This window comes from Falco punctatus (genome assembly GCF_963210335.1).
Source record: "Falco punctatus genome assembly, chromosome: 19".
Lineage (NCBI taxonomy): Eukaryota > Metazoa > Chordata > Aves > Falconiformes > Falconidae > Falco > Falco punctatus.
Window position 1 is genome coordinate 5,325,534 of NC_137599.1, and position 12,176 is coordinate 5,337,709.

Here is a 12,176-nt window from a genome sequence, read left to right on the forward strand (position 1 = left end):
GGCCTGGGGGCGGTGCAGGCGCGTCCCACCGCCCTACCTGCGGGGTGGGGAGCGAGCCGCCCCGCCCTTCCCGAGGAGACCTTCCCGCGGCGCAGGTTGCGCTGGGGCGGAGAGGGGCCCTCGGTTTGCATAGCCACGCCCCCTCATGAATAACCAAGCAGCCCCGCCTCTGCCGGGCGCCTCACCTCCGGGCGCGGAGGGGGGAGGGAGCGAGCGAGCCCGGGGGCGCGCGCTCTCGCCCGCCGCTTCCCCTCCCCTACCCCGGCCCGGGGGGCGCGCGCGCCGCTCCCGCCCCTCCCGCCGCCCTCCCCGCCCCCCTCCGCGCCGCGCGGGCGGCAGGCGGCGGCGCGCGGCGTGCGCGAGCGGCGGTGAGAGGCGCGGGGGACCGCGGGGCAGGCCGCGGCGGGCGGGGCAGCCAGGCGGGCCGCGGCGGCGCCCGGCGCTGGGGCAGAGCGGGAGCCGGAGCCGCCGAGGAGGGGCGAAACGGGCCGCCGTCCCCGTCCCCCCCGTCCCCTCCCCCTCGGGCGCGCGCTCAGCCCGGTGGCGGCGGCGGTGCGGTGAGAGGGAGGCGCCCCGCGCTCGTCAGCCGCGGCCGGTGCTTCTGTGAGGGGGGCGCGGGCCGCCGGGGAGCCCCGCCGCGCCAGGTAAGGGCCAGCCAGGGGGGCCGTGTCCCCGCCGCCCCCCACCGCGGTACATGGCGGGGAGGGTGGGGGGGGCGTGAGGGGGCGACGCCCGGCGACATGTCGGCGGGTAGCGGTGGCTGAGGGGGGACACCGCGGCGAGCCGCCCCCTCCCTCCGCGCCGTGCCGCACATGGCGGGGGGGGCGAGCGCCGCAGCGGGGCGGGGGGCAGGTACGGCCCCGCGGCCGTGACAGCGGGGCGGGGGGCGGCCCGGGGCGGGCGGGGCGGGGGCGGCGGCCGTGCCCGCCGTGGGGAGCCGGGGCGGCCGCGGGGGCGGGGTGCAGGTAGTTTCAAAAATCCCGTCTTTTCGATTAGAAATCGCCGAACGTTAAGAGCGGGGCGAGCGGCGGGCGGAGGTAAGTGCTGGGCGCGGGGCCGGGCTCCGTCCCTGTGCGGGCGGCGTTGCCCGGCGGGGCGGCCCCGTGGCTAGCGCGCTGCGCTGCAGGTAGCCCCCACCTGAGGCGGGCAGCCGGGGGTTGAACGCCCTCCCTCTGCCCCCTCCCTTGGGGCGAGCAGGGAGCGTGGAGCCTAATGACACACCGTATCTGTCTGTTACAGGCGTGGGCTGGCTGTTGGGGGCTAAGATGTAAAAAAGAAATGAGAGCTGATGAGGCAGCCAGCTTCCCTCCGCGGTGTGCTTTGCAAGGGAGAGGCGGATTCCCATCCCCGTTCGTGTTGGGAAGTTGAGGAGCATGCGTTAGCCAGTAAGCTCTTCCAGGGAATGGTGCATCGGTCTGGATTTTAGGCTTTTATACAGGTGAAAATAGCATCAGGACAGCGAAATATCTGGAGAAATTAATTTGTGAAGGTTAATTAGTCCTCCTGGGCAGTGTAGCGTAGCTACAGTGTATGGAAGGAAGGCAAATTAACATTGAATTGGGAGAAGAACAAGAAGAAATACAGTGAACGTGTCATAGAGAAGAACAACATGGCCATGAAACCCTGCTTGCAGCATTTCTCAGGTTGGAGCTTGGAATGATTTCTTCAAAATGCTAAAGGTTGGGTGTTGTCTACTTTTTTTAGTTAATCCTCAAAACTTAAATACCAGACCTGCAACTGAAAACATCCATTCCTAATGCGTGAATTAAAAAGAAAAGAAGCTAGTGAAATTGTCTTTTGGTGAGAACGTGATGAAGAGATTTTGCTAGCTACAGTCACATGAGACTTTCTTACTGGAGTGGTGAGAGACACCTTAGATCATGGATACTGTGTGTAGAGGTATGTTTATCTAGAAAACATACGATGGATGTGCAGTAGAGTTATGGAAGCACAATATATCGCAACTTGCCATAATCAAAATCCCATTTTTTTGGCTCTGCGAAAAAACTGGGGCGGGGGGGAACAACAAAGCAGTAGTGCTTAGGCAAAGACTGTTTTAAACCCTTCGAGGACTCTGGGTCCTCTAAAAAAAATGAACTATTTAGAGTTGTGCTGCTTTTTTGTAGTAACTCTTGCTAAGTGCATCATAAATGCAAAACCCTGTGTGTACTCCAAGCTTAAGACCAATTTCATTTGAGAGTAGAGGAGTGGTCGAGTCGTATCCTGTTTGGATCTAGGCTGTGGTTAGAGGATATTGAAGCATACTTGCATGCAGATTTAGACTTGTAATTACCATGTGAATTACTGGTTAAATATTCAGTATGCCTGGATGACTGATATAATTTTATAAAATAAACTCCTTATTGATATTGATTGCGTTGTAGCAATTGCCGTCTTGTTCTCATCTTTCTGTCTTTTCCTTGGGTTTTCCCATGATCCTATGTGAGCTTGTGGTTTTTTTTTAATTGAAACACATACTCTGAACAAAAATATGTCTTCTGAGATACCCAGCAGTTACCTTTTAACATTTCAGGTGACATACACTAGATTTACTTTCAATGAAAACTTTAGAATACAAATGATGTACATGTTGATGTTGAGAAATCCATGAGCATACCTGTTACGTGCAGTGAATATTTAAAAGATTAATTTTTTTAATGCACCATTACAGATAAGCATGCTTAACTTTCTGCTTGTAAATTCTCATTTATTGATATTAATGCCCATAAATCCAAACTGTATAAGGCCCAAATGTACATCACATACAGTATCATGCAGTCTGTACATTGAGTTCTGCAGGTTTTGATTTATATAAGAAGTGTTCTTCTGGAAATACCAATCTGCAAGGCTTTTGTTAGTTTGCCTGCGACACATTTAAGTATAGAACCTTACATTTTCTTCAATTTCAGGATGCTTGTCAAAATTGATAATAGTATATCTTACTTCTTTATTAAGTAGCTAAAGGAAAGCAATAAGAAGGCAGCTAGAAAACTCCAAAACAACCCCTTGGTACATTAAAAAAGGAAGAAGTAACATGCAACCCTCTCAACTTCGTGCATGGCTTTTCTCATTTAAAAAAAAAAAAATGTTCCTCCTTATGTTTTATCTAGAGTTTACCTTTTGTAGAGGTGGTTCAAGTTGTGATCAACTGAGAAGCTAATAACACCTGTAATTCCATGTTGTAAAATACTAAAAGATCTTTTGCTTTAAGAATTTTTCCAAAAAAAAAAAATATTCCTGGTTTCATGGTTTTTTTGATGTATAAAGCTGCATGTATATACATTGTTTCTTTTTCTTTAAACTTTTGAGTGTGAATTTTCTTTAGAGAAGAATGGTGTGGCGAGATGATTTCCTCTGACATCTAGACGAGCAAATGGCTGTAAGGGTAGTTTCGTGATGAGATTAAGCTGATTTTAAGAATTGGTGCGAAATCAGTGACCTCTTGTCCTTGCTCTCCCGCCTGCGGTGGTGTGGCGTTGCAGCCCTCTCTCGTACCCAGTTAAATGCTTGAGCAGCTGCTGGGTGAATGAAAACTATTTTTGCAGAGTTCACTTCTAGCTGGATCAATAAACTGAACTTGACCTGTTGAACATGAGGGTGATGGGGAGGATGAAATAGAGTGGCTGGATCTGTCCTTCATGGCAGGTGTGAGCTCTTTGAGTGGTTGAACTTTTTAAAAAAGAAGCCTGGAGTACTTGCGTGAGGCCCTAAAATGGTACCTTTCGAGGCACCGTGCGTGCCTTTCGGCGGTCGCGTGTTTTGTTCGTGCTTAGTACGACACAAAGAACACTCGCAGTCTTACAGCCTTACTTACCTCATCGATTCTAATCCTTTTGGTCAGCCTGATCAGTAATTTCAGGTTGTCTTGTGCTTTGCTTCAGCATAATAAATACATGCCAACCTCTAGGAACATCTTGCAGCATCCGTAGAGGATGGGTCGTATGGGGCCTGGTGACACTGCTGGTAAGGTCCTTGGGAGCAGAACTGAACCTGCTGGTTGTTTCTGACTTACAATTTGAAGTCTTCATCTTGGGATAATGTGTTCTTTTTAACTTCAAGGTAGAGCATGTGCCTGTTGGATTCACTGGAGATAAATTAGTGTTTAAAGCTCACTGAATGCGCCAATATTTGTGGTGGTGGAGTGATCTAGATCATTCATCTCTGGTTTATTTGCCAACTGGATTTTATGAGCTTTAAAAAACAAATTCTGGTTATGTTACATAGAATTATTCCAGTCTCATTATTTTATGGGGCTCAAATGCAGTTGTTTGTTTTATGTTCATTTGAAAAGTAATTAAATACAAGCTCTACATTAATTAGAGAAGGTAGTGGCTTGTTTTGTGTACTTACATTCAGAAGGGAGAAACTGGGAGTTTAGAGCCCGGTCTTGAAACACTCCCTTGTGAAGCTGCCCCAGAGGTTTTATTAAGCAGCCTGTGATGAGAGGATCCAGTTTCATGATGAGGATGATGGACAAAGTGGAGAGGAATTTAGCTTGTTCTCCTAGCATGGAATTGGCTGTAGCGTTCTGATGGGAGAGCAGAAGTTATTTACTGGATTTTGAATAAAAATGCCCAATGTTTTGGGTGCTGTGGTAATGGGGCTTCATTCCAGATCTTCAGGAAGAGAAAGCTTTGAATAATGTGTAGAGTTCCCTGAATAGTCTGGTTTTCTTCCTGGGCAATGTTTATTACCTTTCTTTCAAAAAATGTGTCAAATAAATGCATTTATACTGTGGTGTGAGAAACTCCATCTTGAAAGATACTCTTTAGAAGTATTAACTAATTATAACTTAATTAGTAATGATATAGCATAAAAAGTATAGTATGCCTAATTGAATCAGGTCTGGTTTTGTGCCACGTTATGGGATTGTTTGATTTCAAAGGAGTCATTACTTATTCATGGTGTTTATAAAATACTTGTAATAGTTGGCTTTGTGTGTATTCCGTGTAAAGCAAACCTTGGTCGTAAGTTTTGCTTCCTCAGTCATTTTATTAATTTTTCTTGCGGAGCGGAAGGCTTATTTGCTAAAAATACTGCTTTTTTTTAAATTTAGAAATTGAGTGGCTTCCCCCCCCGCCCCCCCCCCTTTCCCTCCCACCAATCCTGTTGCTTCAAAATGATAATTATTTAGTTTTACCGAGGAAGTAACCTTAGGTAGTAATCCTTAAGAGCCAATTTGGCAAAGGCACACGCAGATGCTTCAGGAACATGAAGAATCCTGGTGAGTTCATGTTACTATTCCTATGCAGGCAAGTCTCCACATGCCGCTGCCTTCCCGAGCTGGGGCCCTCGCGCTGATGAGGAATGATGTTGTATGAGCTAATGGGTAGGGAAGTAATCTGTTAGAGTGGTGTTCTCTTTTGAACTGGCATAACTAATGAAGAGAGTGATGAATCATGCATGTTGACATTTCAGCTATTACCAGTATTTGTTATTTATTTGTCCTTTATGAAAAGACCATATTGGTGACTGAAGGAGTTATCTTCCAGAGCAGACTGATAGCTCTGTGGTACAAAGGCTGGAGTTGCTGTTAATTTTGCTGTTTTGCTGAGGAGTGATTACTTGGTAGAGACCTTTCATGCTCATAATTTTAAGGTCTTGGAGCAACTTGTTGCTTGTTAGTTGTTCGCTTGTACTTACTGAGAAAGAATAAAGTGGTACCTGTCCAAAGCGGAGATCCTGATGTGTGTGGATTATCGTTTCTTGCACCACACGCAGTTCCATTCATGTTGTCCCATTTCACATGAGTTATTGAAAAGTCATCTGATTAGCGTTTCTGACCTTCTTACGCTGAGCAAAGCAGAGAAGGCTGAAAGCGGTGTTTGTCTTGAGCTGAGCTGTAAGTGTATGCAAACAGCAAATGTGTATCTCCCATTATCCCAGCCTTTCCAAAGCTTGGAAGGGTGGAGACAAGCTTTCTTGCTTCTCTACCCTCAAGTTTAATCTGTAAGTTTGTGATCATTTCTTTTGGAGTAGGTTGCAAGTAAGACAGCAGAGATTTGGTCACCACGATAAGTTATTTGTCTTTACATCCAGTTTTCAATTTCTTCTGGGTTTTTTTTTTGCCATTAAGATAGATGACTTTGTTTTCAGAGAGCAATGATGCTTTGCAGATTTCTGTTGTGTAGTACTTAAAACCTGGAGCTTGTATAAATACATCACTAATGAAATTCAGCTGAGTAGTTGAACTGCATCTTTAACCCTGATCTGTAGGGGATATTTTTAAGATTTAAGTATGGAATGGCTTGAGGGAGCAGTTGAGGTAAAATCCCCAAGTAACAGTGAATAGGGTAAATGTGTGTCTCTTCTCAGAGTTCCTCACTTTAATGGTGTATATTCTATTGTCTAATTTTTACTTACATCAGCTTTAATTGCCAATTATGGTTGAATTGTAGTGATCTCAAATTTGAGATTTGTAATGATCTCATTAATGAAGGAAGTATTTTGGATAGGTGAATTCTTATTTGCAATAGAAGTCACACTGGGAATTTGTTATTAATTAGTGAGGGTGAGAAGAGAGATCGTTAATTTGCATTTTGTGATAGGCGATCTTCCTATTTACTTAACTTTCAGTTATTTTGGGTGTTTATTTTTTCCTTCATGCCTATACAATTTCCAGGGCAGGTAGAATAATATTTTGGCAGATTGCTGCTCTTTTTCTGTATTTGGATTATTTAAGTAAAATGCTCTTATAAAGCAGTCTGTAGGAGACATCACTGCTGCAATTTATATTTTTTTTTTTTTAGATTCCCTAATGAGCGAGGATTGTATATGTGTGTGAATTGTTCCCTCCTTTTTTGATGTGTTCTTTTCAGCTGGCTGTCTTAAAAATGTGGGTTTCCTGCTTAGTTTGAATGAGAAACTTGATGAACACATATGAAAAAGAGAAGCCATTAGTGCATATGAAAAGTATCAAAATTAAAGGCAATGTAAAATACCTCTTCAGAATGGGAGTATGAATATTTATAGTGTTTGTGGTTCCAGAAAGCAGTTGTGCATTGATTCCAGTTGCTGAAAAGCATTAACTGATACTCTTGAAAGTGTCTTAATATCCTTCACCTGGAAATGGTTATGGTCTCTTCTGTTCGCTGCCTGTCACCTTGATGGTAATCTGAAGTTGCTTGCAGGTGAATTTTCCATCCTTTAATTGCAGAGTATTAAGCAGATTGAGCTGGATCCTGTGGTCAGTGTTTTAATGGTTGGCTTAAATATTGGTAAGCCGTATTTATGGGCTCCTGGCATTTTCAGTGGGCTGCTTCTGTCTGGAGTTTGTGTAATGCTGTTCTTTCGAATGAAGTCAAGAGGAAAGTACAAGGGAACCTGGGAGAAGGCTGTAAAGAGGAACAAATGTGAATTGTGTGGCTTCCTGGTTGTGGTTTGAGAGGTATAAATGTTGGAGGATTTAGGTTCTTTCTGCAGTTGTTAAATGGAAACTGGTTTATTGGCTTTATTGTTTTAGGGAAACACACACACACACAAAAAGCTTATCTTTTATTGCCCTTTGAAGAAGTTTTACCTGCCTGTGCCACCACCCAGCTGTTGATTCCTGGTTCCTGCTGTCTTCACCCGCCGGCTGAAAGCTGCCAGTCTCCCAGCTGTGCTGAACCAGGTGCCTGGGTATAAAGTAAAAATCCCATTTCTCTGCCTTCCCCCAGGTGTTCCTGCCCTGACATTGTTTGCTGGTGGTGCTGAACAGGTGGAATTAACAGTCCTGTTTTGGCCCACCAGCCTGGCACAGCAGATTCTGATGATGCCTTTTTCTATCAATAAAAATGAGCTTCTGCCATCTTCTCTTGGGCTGTGATCCTGTAAAGTTGGTATTTTTAATGAAGAGATATTATTGGAAAGGAAAGGAACAATATGCAACCAGAGTGCAGTGAACAATGAAGTGTGCACGTTTCCTGTTGTCAGTCCTTTTATTTACCTCTTTAATAACAGATATTTTCCCCTTTGTGTTATCTCCCATTCTGTCCTTTGGGATTATTTGGCGTTGAGAAACGCTTTTTGAGGTAGGGTGCTCCTAATGTTCCAGATAATGACTTGAAGAGGCCTAGTAACTAGAAGATAAATGTCCACAGAAATGAGGTACGTGTTTTTAGTGCTGAGAGATGTCGATCGGAAAGCCTGTGTGTCCTGTAGGTCACCAGGATTTAGGGAGTCAGTAAGGGGATGGCAGCGTGGTGCTTGTAACCTGAAAGAAATTGGTCCAAATAGTTATGGCCCTTCAGGTCTGAGCCCCCTGTCTCCACTCCTCTTGCTGTAGGCTCCCTTAATAGCGTGCAGGTTTTCCGTTGCCCGCTTTGGCTCTCTTGTCAGCCCTTAGTGGCCATCCATGAACATAAGGGGTCAGCCACTGAGAAGATAATTGGGATAGGCTTAGGCAGGCTGTTCCTTGGGAGTGCTGCAGAAGAAAGTCTTCAGCAAAGTGGGGATTAGTGGGCAAACAGATAAACAACTTCCTATCCTTCAGAGGTTTTGAGGAATAGAATATGGAAGGGTTCTGAGACGGGGAAAACCAAAGTAAAATATCACGAGGATAGATTTTGGGGAATATGCGATGCTTGGAGAAGAGAGCCAGAAGGAAGTGCGTGTGTCCAACTTGTATGAGAGTGGCTACACCGAGCCTGTGGAGGGGTGCAAATGTAAGTGGATATAGTGATTTAAATGATCCCAATAAGTGTTTGCGCTTGTGGATTTTGCTGGCTTGCCCTGAGCTTGCAGGCCACATTGTTCCTCATGTGACTTTATTTTTAAGGATATTTGCAAAATGATATGGGTTCAGGCAGTTATTCTGTGCGTATAGCTATATGTTGCGTAAGCTGTTACTTTCTGTAGTTGCTTAACTGGGGGATCTAATGCTTATTATCTCTTCTAGCAACTTTTGCATTTCTGAATGATCTTAGTTTAATAATATATATTTTATGAAGGGAGAAATCTCCCACTTGCTATCTTAATGAAGATTTTCCCCTCTTATTCAAATAATTATTTCCTATTTAATTTTCAGTGTAAGATTTGATTAGAGGACCCCAACTCAATTTTCTGCTGTTTCACGCTGTTGTTAGTATGAGATACTCAGCTTCACAGAACGTTACGGTTTACTTGAAAAATTCGTGAGCAGCTTTCCATTGGCACCAACCTTTGGTTAATACTTGGGCGTGTGTCAAGGCATCCCTTGTTTTTTTTGTCTTCAGGAGCGAGGATTTAGTGTAACAGGCACAATTAAAGAAAGGAATATTGCTCTTTGAAGGCTTAATCTGTAATGGAGCTACATATGCCCGCCTGCTTTCTCTTCAGACTGGTAATATTATCCATGTCTTGATTTAAAAAAAAAAAATAAAGAAATGCAATGCTGACAGCAGGCAGTGCTCCTACACCTCCTCAGCAGAGGTGGAATATACCATCTGGCACTATGTGGGTAGTAGTTATCCCAAAAAGTAATAACAGTGGGAGTTCTTGCCAGTTACAAGTTGTGATCACAGGCCAAATGGTGTAGTTCTAAATTAGTGTACGTTTCCAAAGAGAAGGAGATGCAACTATTTATTTTTGTGAACTTGAGAAGTATTTTCAGTCACGGGGGTCTATGCTGAGGTTTTAGTTGCTGGCATGTGAAAGAAAGTGCGAGGGGAGTAGGTCAGGGGAATATGGGCTGTGATGCCTGCTAGACCATCTTCTAGGCACTAAAAAAGTTGGCTTTTTTTGGTATTATGTAAGCCTTAACTTGGTTAATACGAGTGAATAAGAGTGGTCTATTAATTTGATTTCGACTTTGCTGAATGGGAACTGAAAGATCTCGGTTCTTTATCCTTTGGCTCTAACTAGTCATGAACAGATTGCTGCTACCTGCTGTAAGATGATGAGAAAAACTTTGTAATTACGTGAAAAATTCCCTGTATTGATTTTAGTAACACTTTTGATATGGTGGCCTATGATATTTTTGTCTGAAAAATTAGATGTAGCATAATCAGAACTGCTGTGAAGTGGTGCAGAACTGGTTAGCGAGTTGCTTAGTAACCTGGATGATGGAACTGAGGGTGTACTAGTAAAACCTGTGGATGACATCAGATTTCAAGGGTTTGCAGTGATAGGAGGACAGGATTGGATTCAAAAGGATCTTGAAAAGTTGGAAGCTTCAGATATGAACAGGTTAATTTCTCAGTGTTTATTCTGAATAAAATGAATGGTCAGGCAAGCAGGAACAGAGCAAAGCTCTGTAAAACATCCTAAATGAAAATTAAAAAAATGCAATGTCATTTGCATGCACGCAGAGCAAGGGAAATGGAGTGAAATGTGAGTTTGTGACTTTTTTTGCAGAGCTGGGCTCTTATTTTGGACTTGATCAGGTCCTGAAAATACTATGTATCAGTGTGGACAAAATTCATGGAGACCCAGATAGGTTTTCAAAGAAGGCTTTCCTTGTTCTCTCCCAAGTTATTTGGGTAGATGATTTAGCTGCTTTGATGTCAGCATACATTGTCTCTCAGCTAGGGGACTTTGCCAGTATCTTCCCACCCCCTCCCATGCCCCTGGCACTGCAGAGGTCCTCGTAAAACAGATAAGCTTTGCATCGAACTATTATTTCTTTGTGGATTTTTTTTTTTTTTTGCTGCTTCTGTCTCTTGTAAATGTCCATAAGACTACCTAACAAATCTAGTCAATAAAGACTTTGTCTAAGTCTACTGAATGCTTTCACAGTCCTTGCACTGAGTGAGTTTTCCATGTAGTTTTGATCTTTGGGAACAGAGATCAGCATCGAAGTTGGTGGATACGTGCATAAGTTTTTTAAGTGGCTTAATGAATATTATTTAGTAAGCACCTGAATGTTGTCGTTTAATCTATTTACCAAGATATTCCTATTCAGAAATACAGTTTAAGTCAGACAGATACGAAGGTGCTGTGTTTGAAATAGTTGCCTCAATGAGATATTTTTTGTGAGAAATTTCAGCATTCAGGTAAACCAAATCCATTATATGATTTTTATGTACCTGATGTAACTGTATACTGTGTATTCTCTTATGAGTCTTGGTTACAATTAAAATTTTGCATTAAAGCAAGCTATTGTGATCAACTTTAAACTCTTGCATTGTGTTTGTCCTTGCAGGCAAACAGTTTTGCAGTCAGAAGAGCAGCCCATAGTAGTGCCCTGAGTTTACTGCTTTGCACGTGCTGCGCTTTTTTGTGTAGTTGAAGTTTTTCACTAGCATAAACACTGAAAATCATAGATGCAAATTGGCGTTCTTCATAAAAGGAGGTGAATGAAAAATCTCTCCAAGTTTGGGTAAAACCATCTTTAAAGGAAGATTAGAACACATGACATTTAGCTATTCATCGTTATCAGGAAACTGAGCAACTGTAAAAATCTTCCAAGGGATGAGTCTGTCTTTACAGTACTGTTTTACACGAGCACGGTTTGGGTTGGTTTTCTTCAGTTAAAAAGTAATACTATATGCAGAGTAAATCTTGTATTAATTATTACCCATTTAGCTATGGATGTACTCAAGCTGACTCTGGCATTTGTGGGGGATTTATCCTTCTCAAATGGCGCACGCCGCCACCTGTGTTCTTGCATCTGATGCATGCGAGTTCTTACTGAAATCTGCAGGTTTGGAATTTGGGCAGCTTAAATCTATACTTGTCAAGCGTCTGCACTGTAAATCCCCAGATTTATATCTGGTGACAGTTTGCTTGTAGTCTAGACACTCATGCTGAACTTCTGTGTGAAGCTAGTCCTGACTGCTTACATTCAAGAAGTCGTCTTTCTGTATTGTATTAAGAGCTTATCCATATGCTGCAAGCCCCGAGTGCAGGAAGTCTGCTGGCAGCCATCCCGCTATTCCATATTCTGATTTCAGGCTCTTTGTGGATAGTTGGGCGGGGGGGGGGGGGGGGGGGGGGGGGGGCAGGAAGCAAGCATAAAGCGTGACAAGTTGTTGGCTGACTGATTTCTAGATAAGTTTTGCAAGAAAATTTGAATAAATATATAAATATTAATGTTATGTGTAAGAAATGATGCCGCGTGGCTGGTTCTGGTGTGAACTGCAGGATGTGATTAAAAATAAGATTGAGCAGTGCATGGGGGTCGGTTTGGTGGAGAACAGTCTCCATGTTGAGCCGCCGTCTGGCTGCGGTGTAGGAGCAGAAATAATGGCTGTTAGAGCAGGTCAGGGTGCTGTGAA

General features: G+C 43.9%; 1 protein-coding gene across 1 annotated transcript in view; it reads left to right on the forward strand.

Moving 5' to 3' along the window:
* Nucleotides 1–653: 653 nt before the first annotated feature.
* TANC2 (tetratricopeptide repeat, ankyrin repeat and coiled-coil containing 2) overlaps nucleotides 654–12,176 on the forward strand; it is a 242,739-nt gene continuing 231,216 nt past the window's right edge. Inside the window, exon 1 of the mRNA XM_080369447.1 lies at nucleotides 654–1,899. The gene's annotated coding sequence lies outside the window, so the exon portion shown is untranslated. The remainder of the gene's footprint in view (nucleotides 1,900–12,176) is intronic.